We start from the raw sequence: 10,295 nt of genomic DNA, 5'->3' as shown, positions 1-10,295 counted from the left end.
TTGAAGAATTACTGAAGACTAATTATCTAATTAGGTGGAATAAAAAAAATAATCTGAGTATCTCCAAGCGGCGACAAACGTCCAGCTACATTGCATTTGCATATTTAAAGTTTGGGCCAAGTTACGTGAAACACCCTGTATAAAAAGCGGCTGAGGAAGATGACGATGGCTGCTAGAGGGCGAAATGATAAAGCGTTTCCTCGGGGTTACATGTGCAAAAGCTTCTTGTCATTCAGAGCGCTTTTTTTTTTTACTTTAGGAAACAGGAGATGTGTGTAAAGTGTAATATGGCAGTGTACAAACGTATTCACTGGTTTGATGATTCATGGCGACCTTATGCTTGTTTTTTTTTTTTCCAGAGTGGTACATATGTGCCTCTTGTACAATGCTTTACATATAAACCAAGAATTACTTCCTTGGTTACTTGAATGAAGCTTTCAGTGCAATAGTTCTAATTTCCAGGTTTATATAAGTTTGTAATATCAGGCTTATACATCCATGTCTCGTGTACTAGAATGCTAAGATTATTTTATTTGTAGGATTGCTCAGTCTCATCGTACACTGCAATACAATGATGTACACTTGTGACACTGATTTCCCCTTTGAGTATTTTACTATTTTTACTTGATTGTTGCTTTTGGTTTTATGGTTCTTTTAATTTACACCATTACATCATTGGACTTATCCCAAAGGTAGTATTGTTTTTTTTAACATGTTCCCAGTGTTTGTTTTTGATACAATGCAGCGTTATTCATTTTTGTGTTCTTTTCAAGCTTCTAGATTATGGTAACATTGCTTGTAGGCAGCTACCATGCGATCAAATCACATTTCTCAGTCTGCTTCTTGCAGTTGCTGTGATATCAATCTCTAAATAACTCTAGTCTGTTCATCTGACTGAATCGGCTGTTTACTTTGCTAAATAAGAAACGTTACGAGTTTTGTTTGCATATTGTAGTCATTGTTTATCGGTTTCTAGTTCATTAAAAATTGTATCTCCAAACTTTAGTCATTGTTGGGTACTTTTAATTAATTTACTTTGTATTTCTATACATTTTGCTGAAATCTTGCATTTTTTCAATAAACTTTTGCTTCGTCGTACTGTACGTCCTCATTCCATGCGCACTTGGCGCAAAAGCCCGGGCCTGGACGCTCATCCAGACACGCCCATTTTTTCTTAGCGGGATTTCATTCCCATTTTGGTTGTAAACATCGTTGCTGCATACCAAAGACAGTATTCTAGATTCATTTTCGTGGACTTGTTCATTTTCATGTGACTTGCATGGTAGAGGATGCGTCGGCGTCGATGGGCAACAGTGCTTGGCACTGCACCAGGAGCTCTTTTGCACTCGACACCGACGCTTGGACTCATCTGTAACCCCCGAAAATTAGCTTCAGATTATCGTAAACCTTCCAAGACCATTTCTAGACCCAGCTTTTTGATAACGTCTTGAAAACGTTTAGAAATTGGATATGAATAGCTTTGGCAAAGGGCTTATTGTTTCTTTTCCAATCCTATTTCTAGACGAGCTTTTCGAATATGTCTAAGACATGTTATAGATCGTCTCAGAAAAGTAATTAAGCCGGACATTAGCCGATATATACGACGTTTTACCGACGAAGTTGTCTCACTGATGTCTTCTTTAAACCGTTTTTATCGTCTTGGATAAACGCTACAAAAACGTTATGTACTCTTTTGTGCTACCTGGGTAGGGCGGTACCGCTTATAGTGTGGATATTCGCGACTCCGGCGACATACGTTATAAGCGGTCTACACTGCATTATGAAAAAGGGGACAATAGAAATGTTTGGCAGACGTTTTAATGAAAGGTTAGCCAACAGCCTCCACCCGAGTCTTACTGTGAATAGTTCCATTGTCAGTTGCAATGGTTCTAATGCTTTATGAAGATAGACATTTCTTTTCCGCTTGGTTCTTATCTAGTTATCAATATGTATGCCTTGCCACAGATGCACATGGCCTTGTTCACACTTTTCCATGTGAAGCAGGAGCAGCTTCCATGTGAAACGTGAAGCTGCTCCTGCAGGTATGTTTCCAAGGGGGCCTTTATAGCAAAGAGACTTTTCTGACCGACTTTGTTTCAGGTACCCAAAACTTCTCCAATGTGAAGTTGCCATTTCATTGTAGCTGCTCCCAGGTGGTTGCACTGGTGTGCGTCCAAGCCCTCTTTATATGCAACACTAAACTCATGAAGACAAGAGGAACAGATAACATGAGCCCCGTAATCTGTTCCTCACATCATTTCAGTGCTCTCTGTAGCCTAGTATTTGGACAAACTAGTGTTGAGGGTCTGTGTCGCTGCCCATGGAGGAAATTCGCGACACCATCATGCACATGTGCTATTAGAATATAACTACTATTTTCAGCTTGTCACATCAGAGCTCTATCGTATGTTTCTCCAACTCGGGAACCGTAAAGCACACATAGCACATGGCTCTTGTGGGTGACACTGTGGTGTTTACAAGAAAAGAACCGCTCGCCTGAAGCTTAAGGTTGGTTGAACAAAAAAACTTAACAGAGTTCTTTAGCTTGCTAAAGTGCATTACTGATGGGACTTGTAGACAAAGAAACATGTAAGACAAACACGGTGCTGCTTCCAACTGGAATTAATGCAAGGGTAACAGAACGTATACAAAAAACAACAGATAATGTTGCCCTCAATGTGACCAAGGCGAATATGCAAGAAACCATAGTTCTTTGCTCGATGAGGGCAGTAATGTGGTTTAGCAAGTTAAATGAATTACCCACTTGCCCAAGTGCACACCTTCTTAACAGACTTATCAATGCGTGCATTAATTACGTGGAGGCAACATTCCAGGCCAGGGGCGTAGCCAGGGGGGGGGTGTTCAACCCCCCCCCCAAAAAATGTTTTTTGCGCAACCCCCCCCCCCACTTACCCACCCTTTTTTCTCGTCGCTTCGCGCTGACATAATTCAAGAAACCGGTGCTACTATCACAATTTCATTCCTGGGCGCTTCCGTTTGGGTTGGTAATTTACAGCGAATCATGTCTGCATATGGAAAAAACTGTCACGGTGTTTGTCAAGGCTTTGACACCATGTGGGGTTTTAGGCGAGAATGTGGCGGCCGCATTCTGCAGCAACAAATGCGGCAGCCGCATTTTAGATGAAGGCGAAAATGCTCGAGGCCCGTTTAGATTTAGGTGCACGTTAAAGACCCCAGGTGGTCTAAATTTCCGGTATACATTTCCACCGCTACCCTTCAGGTGCCGGTTAGGCCGCGCTCGCGCAGGATCTAGTCTGCGCTCGAAACGTTTCTTGTATCTGATTGCGCCCCTACGGAAGGCTGGTAGTTACTGTTGTGTTGTTGAATCCCAAACCAGCAATTACGGAAGGCTGGTAGTTGCTGTTGTGTTGTGGAATCCCAAGCCAGCAATGTACACACGAAGAGGTTGATGCCAGGAGTGAAATTCCACTGACTCGCAACAGAATGCACGAAACAGACAGCCGACAAGCATGGATTACTGCTGTGCGCAGTACAGAGTAAGTAAACTCTTGTTGCAGGTGCCGACAGTTCTCGTCGGAGTTCACGCGTCCTGAGAAATTGATTATGTGCACTATGCACAGAACAAGACCGGAGTTCATTCCTGCATCACTAGTACACCAATCAGTCGACGTTCTGTGAGGTACAAGGCCGCTTCCTGTTTGCACCGGCGTAAGTGAAGCAGAAATGAGTTGCACGCACTACTTAAAATGCGTACACATGCTGTGCGGTGAAATATTCTGTACAATTCTGAATCTGTTGACGTAAAGGCAAATGACGGCTGCACGCTCGCACACAACGGAAGACACAGCGGTCCATGCACTTGCCGCAGGAAATGCAACCTTCTTGTATGAGAGAGCAGGGCAACGAAAGCTTTGAAAAAAAAAAGCATTATGCGTTCTTGCGCGTATTTAAGTTTTCTAGAGCAAAGACGCAGCGAACAAGCTATTGCTATGGGAGTAGGTATAGAGCCTGGTCACATGTGCATTTTCACGTGTATAGCCGTCCTTGACTTGTGAAACGCACTTCGCCCCGATGAGGACGACACCATCTACGCTTAACGGAGATTAACAATTAATGATGTCTTCTCCGATCGGACGGGTCGTCTCAATGATGCGTTTCGAAGACTGGTCCATTCATAGGCGCGATGAGAGACCGTTGCTCCAAACGCCCACTGTACCTGTCGTACTTACTGTATTTTACTGAGCTTACTTTACGTTTTACTTAATTTCTTCACAAGCACACCGAGGGGGGGGGGTAGTCCCATGTTTTGATATACATGTATAGAGTCTGCTTAAACTACCGATATTTGTTAGCGAACACGTCACATAGAGGAAAGCAGATGCTTGCCCCCCCCCCCGCTCAGGCTGGTGAACCACCCCCCCCCCCCCCGAAAAAAATTTCTGGCTACGCCCCTGTTCCAGGCATCTATTTTATAAGAGGCACTGCCCACACTAATGGCAAGGGTGGACACAACATTTTGAGCAAAATAAATGTCAGAAAACCTTTATTGAGACAGCTCACGGGGCACTTATGCTGTATATAGTGTGCATAACTGAAGAGTCGGTTGCAAAAAGAAAAATGTACAAAAGTTCAAACAACAAGTTGTATGAAAGAGCAGCATTTTAGTGCTCACATTTTAAACTGCTAATGCAAGCACAGTGTAGCCGTAGCAGTTATCACTAGTCATTGTGCCCACAGAACAAAGTATGAATCATGCACTAGTTGACCTTTTGCTTATACTACTGTAGGTCTCATGCGAAAGCCATGGTAGTGGCAAGACATTTGAAAGCACTTTTGTGCAAAGTGTCATGATTGTGCATTCGTCCATGGGAAATGCTTACTACATAGTGTGTGAACACCAACAAACACAACCAACATCAGTGCATGTACAGGCTTGTCATGCACATGTGTTAGACAAGGCATATTCATTGACATATCCCATTTCATGTTATATAGGGAAAAGTTGTTACCAAAGATATTAAAAAAATATGGCTACCTATAAGACCTCTCCTGAGAAAATGTATTGAAATGAATACCTGAGTGCATTGAAGAGCCTGCTCCCACACAGTGTGTATCCCATTTATCAGAGGCATGAGCACAAGTGTTCTGTTTGTTTTCTGCCCCTATAATAACAAGGTTAGAACAAGTACACTATGGAGGTAGGTGCAAACTTTCGGAGCTATAGGAAACCTGAGAATAATGTAACTTAGCACAATGCTACAGTGCAAGAACTGTGTATAAACTGGAATCAAAAATGAAACCGACTAAACCAGGTAAAAAAAGCACACATGAGCCTTAGCTTGATGACATCATACTGAAACCTGCACTGAATAAAATGCTCTTGAGGTAGTTGTAGGACCTGTATCCCCTGCAATGTTAGACAAAACAGAAAAGAAACCACCGGACAAAATCTGTCACTATGGCAAATAAACAGATTGAAGTAAAGTGCACAGTGAGCCAAGCAAATAACATGCTGCACATAAAAACAAAATAAGTTGAGCGTTACGAGTGAAACATAATGATAACTGATAAGCCAAAGCATGTTAAAGGGGCCCTGAACCACATTTCTTTGAAGTCTCGAAAATATCTTCGAACGAGTATGGTACCCCTAGGAATACTTAAGTGAAATAATTTTTCAGTAAGACCTAGTTCGAGCGCCAATACTTCAAGCACCATATTACCTTTCCCCCCATTCGCATAGTTCAACGCTAGTCGAGTGCTCCACACTAATCAAAATTAGTGAGAGTTGATGGCAACGACACCCAATAAGCAAGGTTTCATTCCTACATGGGCAGGCGCAACTGAGTATGAGCAGACGACAGTTGGCTCACGCATCATGATTGATCTCGGCCGATAGCAGCCATGTATGAGAATCTGCTATATGACGAAATATGGAAGCCGCCAGCAGCACCTTTGAGACGAAGGCTTTTACTGAAGAGAGAGTGTTTGAGAAAAAGGGGAATCTGCACTCCGCCTGCGAGCCTAACACCCCGTGCACAAGTGCAAAATTTGTTTGAGATGTTCAGTATGTGCTATCTGTGGAAAGTGTTTTTTAACCTAGCTCGAGGGGTGGTTCAGGACCCCCTTAAGCAGGCATGAAATGATCACATTGTTGACCTTAAGAATATAACAGAAAGAACGGTTTTGTAAACAAATGCACACTAGGAAAGTTCACTTGAAATAAATAAATAGTTCGAGGCATTTCTAAAGTTTTGTGACCTCAAGTGCAGTAAACAAATGTTTCCTTCTGGCAGCAAGCAGATGAGATTATAACAGTAAGTGCAAAAAACTAAATGCAGCAACTTGTGAGACTCTATGATGAGCAACATACTGTGCAGTTCAAACATTTACCACAAACTTCTCAGACCTGAACTGACTTGCAGATTATGGTGCTGCAACAATAGTGTAAACCGGTTCCAGCTGCCAAGTGACTGTCTGGGAAAACGAGGCCTCGAAGAAGCAAGGGTGTGAATGACAGAAATTTTGGCAGGGTAGGAATAGAAGGCGACATCATGCCCTAAACCTTACACAGGTGGCCAAGTTCTTGGAAGTTGAAGGGAATAAAATCACAAGGGTACTTCGTGTTACAAGTGCAATACCATTGATACCAACACCAACATTACAAACAATCATGAGATGGTGACCTTGCACAACACAATATCCTGGCGAAGGCTGAGCTTTTTTTTTTTTTTTTTTTCAGCAGTGCCTCAACAAGTATGTTGCAAGGAGAAACTAGAACATCCACCACTCTTGACTTGGTTGTTCTGATGTCTGAAGCCAGATCAAAGTGCATTAAAGAAGAGTGCTATGGCACGGCTGAAAGTGGTAACAATGGCCGCTACCACTACATGAGAACATAACACACAACTGAACAAATAAACGCAGACATCAGAAGAATTGCCTCATCGGAATCACATCCACTCCCTGGTGGCACACAACTCTGTTGAGCATGAATTAACGAAAAGAGATATACAGTCAGTGCATATCATATTTGCATGAATACATATAAGTGACAAATAATGTGAAGAGGCACCCAACAGATTTTAAAGAAGAGAGAATTACAGCTAAACAAAACATATTGGGAACATGACCACATCCAGTGCTTTAACTTACATGGCAAGGCACATTAAACCCTTGTGTGACAACTTGCACATGCATGCTGCGTATTATGGTGGCAGATCATCAACTACAGTAAACAGGGCGGCAATATTTTAGGGGTTCTCATATCATGCTGACAGCACAAACATGCATCACCACAGTGCACAAGGCCTTCCTCGGGAAACAGAGTGGCTTTACACCGCCCTGGCCCTCCTGTAGCACAATACTTTCCTAGCATCTCGAAATTCACTCTGTACCAAAGCTTGTGATGTGCAATAGCTATAAAAACCATTCACTGCTTACTTTTGAATGTAGTATAGTATAATTTGCAAGGTGCTTTCCCAAGCTACTGAATTCGCAATACATACAAAAAAAAAGAAAGAAACCAAAGAACCTGCTCCAGATATTCACAGTATTCACTTAACTTTAGGCACCCATAAACACTTTCTTATTTCAACTGTTTCAATAAGTACAGAACATGTCAGGTCACTTTCCAATATGGCCACCACTACAATTGGGCTAAGCAACAGGCAGGTTGGTTTCCACAGTGGATGGCACAGCTGGCAGTGTAGCCACCATTGTTCAAGTGAGCTCAAGTCAGCAGCAGCTGATGATGATGGCAGCCCTGGGACAACCTCGAGGTAGTGAAATGTGCAGCTGGAACTTCCTGCAAGATTGAATAACGAATACATCAGGAATTTCACACTCAAGTGTGTGGGGTCTCATACGTGCTCTTGGGACAAAGGAACGACAACACAGTAGTACAAACAATGAAAAGGGCATTCATTGCACCTTTCATACACTAATACGCGCTAGCCGAATTACTACCCATAGAACATTCACATGGGCGTGCTACAAATCAAGGAAGTCCGACTCAGCGCGACCAGATAATGAGCGAATATGTTCGCCCCATGCTATGACACCATTGTCCAGTCGTTCACGTGTACGGTCACGCGAACGGTGGCGCGTTCGAACGATCTGTCTTCGTCCATACCGGTGCCCTGCTCCCAGCCACGCGAGACGGTCTCGCGAAGCGTGGACCGGCGCACGTGCGGCACGTCCGCATCGCTCGCCGATCCCAACCCGAAGACGCAGCGCCTTCGACCTTTTTCTGCCAAGTCACCCCGCCGTTCGGTGGCGTTAGCATCGCAACACTCGTGCCATCTCTCGCAATGCACCGCAACCAGCACGACCGACGCCGGCGCTTAGCCACGCGCGGTGAAGCGGATTAGAGGAGACGCGTGAGAGTCGCGCATCCCCACATCCCCCCAACCTTAAATCACTACGCATACACTGGCGAAACATGTCACACGGTCTGTCAACGCAGCGTCGCGAACAAATGCGACAATGGCCGTGCCGAGGAAATGTCTACACGTTATCCACAACATGCAAGCCGACATTGTCTCTGGAGTTCACCGCTGGCGTCCGTTGGTCACAGCATCATCTCTGCAGATTCGACGGCACGACTCAAGCCCAGGTGTCCGGAAACGGCGATGCAGAAGTCGGCAAGAGCAAGTGTCGCTCACGCCGACGCGCCCTGCTGGCTCTTTTCCCAGCCGCCGAGGGTAGCGAGCCGGAACAGGCGGCCGCCGAAATATCTGCACCGAACTGGCCACAGGCATCTGCATCGCCTGGGGTAGCTCAATTGTAGTCCGGGGCAGCAGCACTGACGATGTGCAAGTGACAGCAAACCAGGGGTGACTCCGCTCACACTGCGTACGCTCAACGCACTCGACAAACACTAAAGTAGTGCAAGGAAGAGGAATTCAGCATACGTATCGCCCACGTGGTACGATGTTCAATTCGGCTAGCAAAATTTCGGGCGTCTATTCATATGCTAGGTTCACGTGAACAAAGCTTGCTTTCTTGAGTAGAACGAGTAATTTCAATTCGTGCCAGGCGAACTAATGAGGGAAGCAATGTGCGACCCCTAAACACCACGGCCTACCATGTTGTGTCCCTCAACATGCGACAGCCGGCTTTGTAAAGCCTTAGGCCTAATGCGTCGCTACTTTGACAACAACCGGCATCCAAAAACAAAACATCACCCAAAATGGGCACAACAGGCAGCCGCGAGAAGACGTTAGCTCTGTGAGGTGGTCCTACCCCGCTCGGTGCACACAGCATCCGAGGTTGACGGCGCCCACCGTCCCAGACGGTGTCGGAGCGCCCGGTGCCAGGCCGCAATACCAGTCAGCCCGTAGCGGCACCCGTGGCCCTAGGCCACCCGGCTTCCTGAGCCGTGATTTCTGAAGTCAGAGATAGAAGAAGCTATTGACATAAGAAATTCGGCCCACCACGACACTTCCGTACTCACTCGCTTCAGGCTTGCCATTGCTCTGCGGGCGCTAGGCCTCGCTCTTCCAGGATGCAGACCACGTGGCTTCGTACCGACGAGTGTACTTCAACAAAACACTCGTGAAAGCACTTAGCATGTTGAAAAGTTCAAACACGCTACAGCAACCATCGCCTCGCTCAAGAAAGCATGCCGGTGACACTAGCGATCAAAATCCACGCTAGGACTACGCTTCGGTTGAGACAAAGGTTGCCTCGAACCTAGCAAAACTTAAAATTATCGTCCGATGCCCCAAGTGGTTCCCGTTGGGCAGCCAGATGTGGGGTCTCACACATGCTTTTGGGACAAAGGAACGACAACACAGTAGTGCAAACAATCAAAAGGGCATTATAGCACCTTTCATACACTAATACACACTAGCCGAATTACTACCAATAGAACATTCACATGGGTGTGCCACAAATCAAGGAAGTCCGACTCACCGCGACCCGATAGCGAGCGAATATGTTCACCTCATGCTGTGACACTATCGGCTAGTCGTTCACATGTACGGTCATGCGAATGGTGGCGCGTTCGAACGATCCGTGTTCGTCCATACCGGTGTCCTGCTCTTAGCCTCGCGAGACGGTCCCGTGAAGCGTTCGTGTCTGTTGGTCGCCGATCCCAAGCCAAAGATGAAGCGCCTTCAACCTCTTTCTCCCAAGTCACCCCGCCATTCGGTGGCGTTAGCATCGCGACAATGCGCCGCAACCACCACGACCGCCGCCGGCGCTGAGCCACGCGGTGAAGCCGGATTACAGGAGACGCGTGAGAGTCGCGCATCCCCACAAGTGACAGCATGTGATGCAACACTTGGTATTAATCGACAGTACACGGCCCT

General features: G+C 45.6%; 1 long non-coding RNA gene across 1 annotated transcript in view; it reads right to left on the bottom strand.

The window, feature by feature from the left end:
• Positions 1–7,048: 7,048 nt before the first annotated feature.
• The window catches only part of LOC119434969 (uncharacterized), a 46,461-nt gene continuing 43,214 nt past the window's right edge, over positions 7,049–10,295 (bottom strand). Inside the window, exon 3 of the long non-coding RNA XR_005188719.2 lies at positions 7,049–7,786. This is a non-coding gene — a long non-coding RNA (uncharacterized LOC119434969). The remainder of the gene's footprint in view (positions 7,787–10,295) is intronic.

The sequence above is a fragment of the Dermacentor silvarum genome, unplaced genomic scaffold, assembly GCF_013339745.2.
Source record: "Dermacentor silvarum isolate Dsil-2018 unplaced genomic scaffold, BIME_Dsil_1.4 Seq351, whole genome shotgun sequence".
NCBI classification, from domain to species: Eukaryota; Metazoa; Arthropoda; class Arachnida; order Ixodida; family Ixodidae; genus Dermacentor; species Dermacentor silvarum.
The sequence above is the reverse complement of the archived record's forward strand: the minus strand, read 5'-3'. Positions and strand labels throughout refer to the sequence as shown.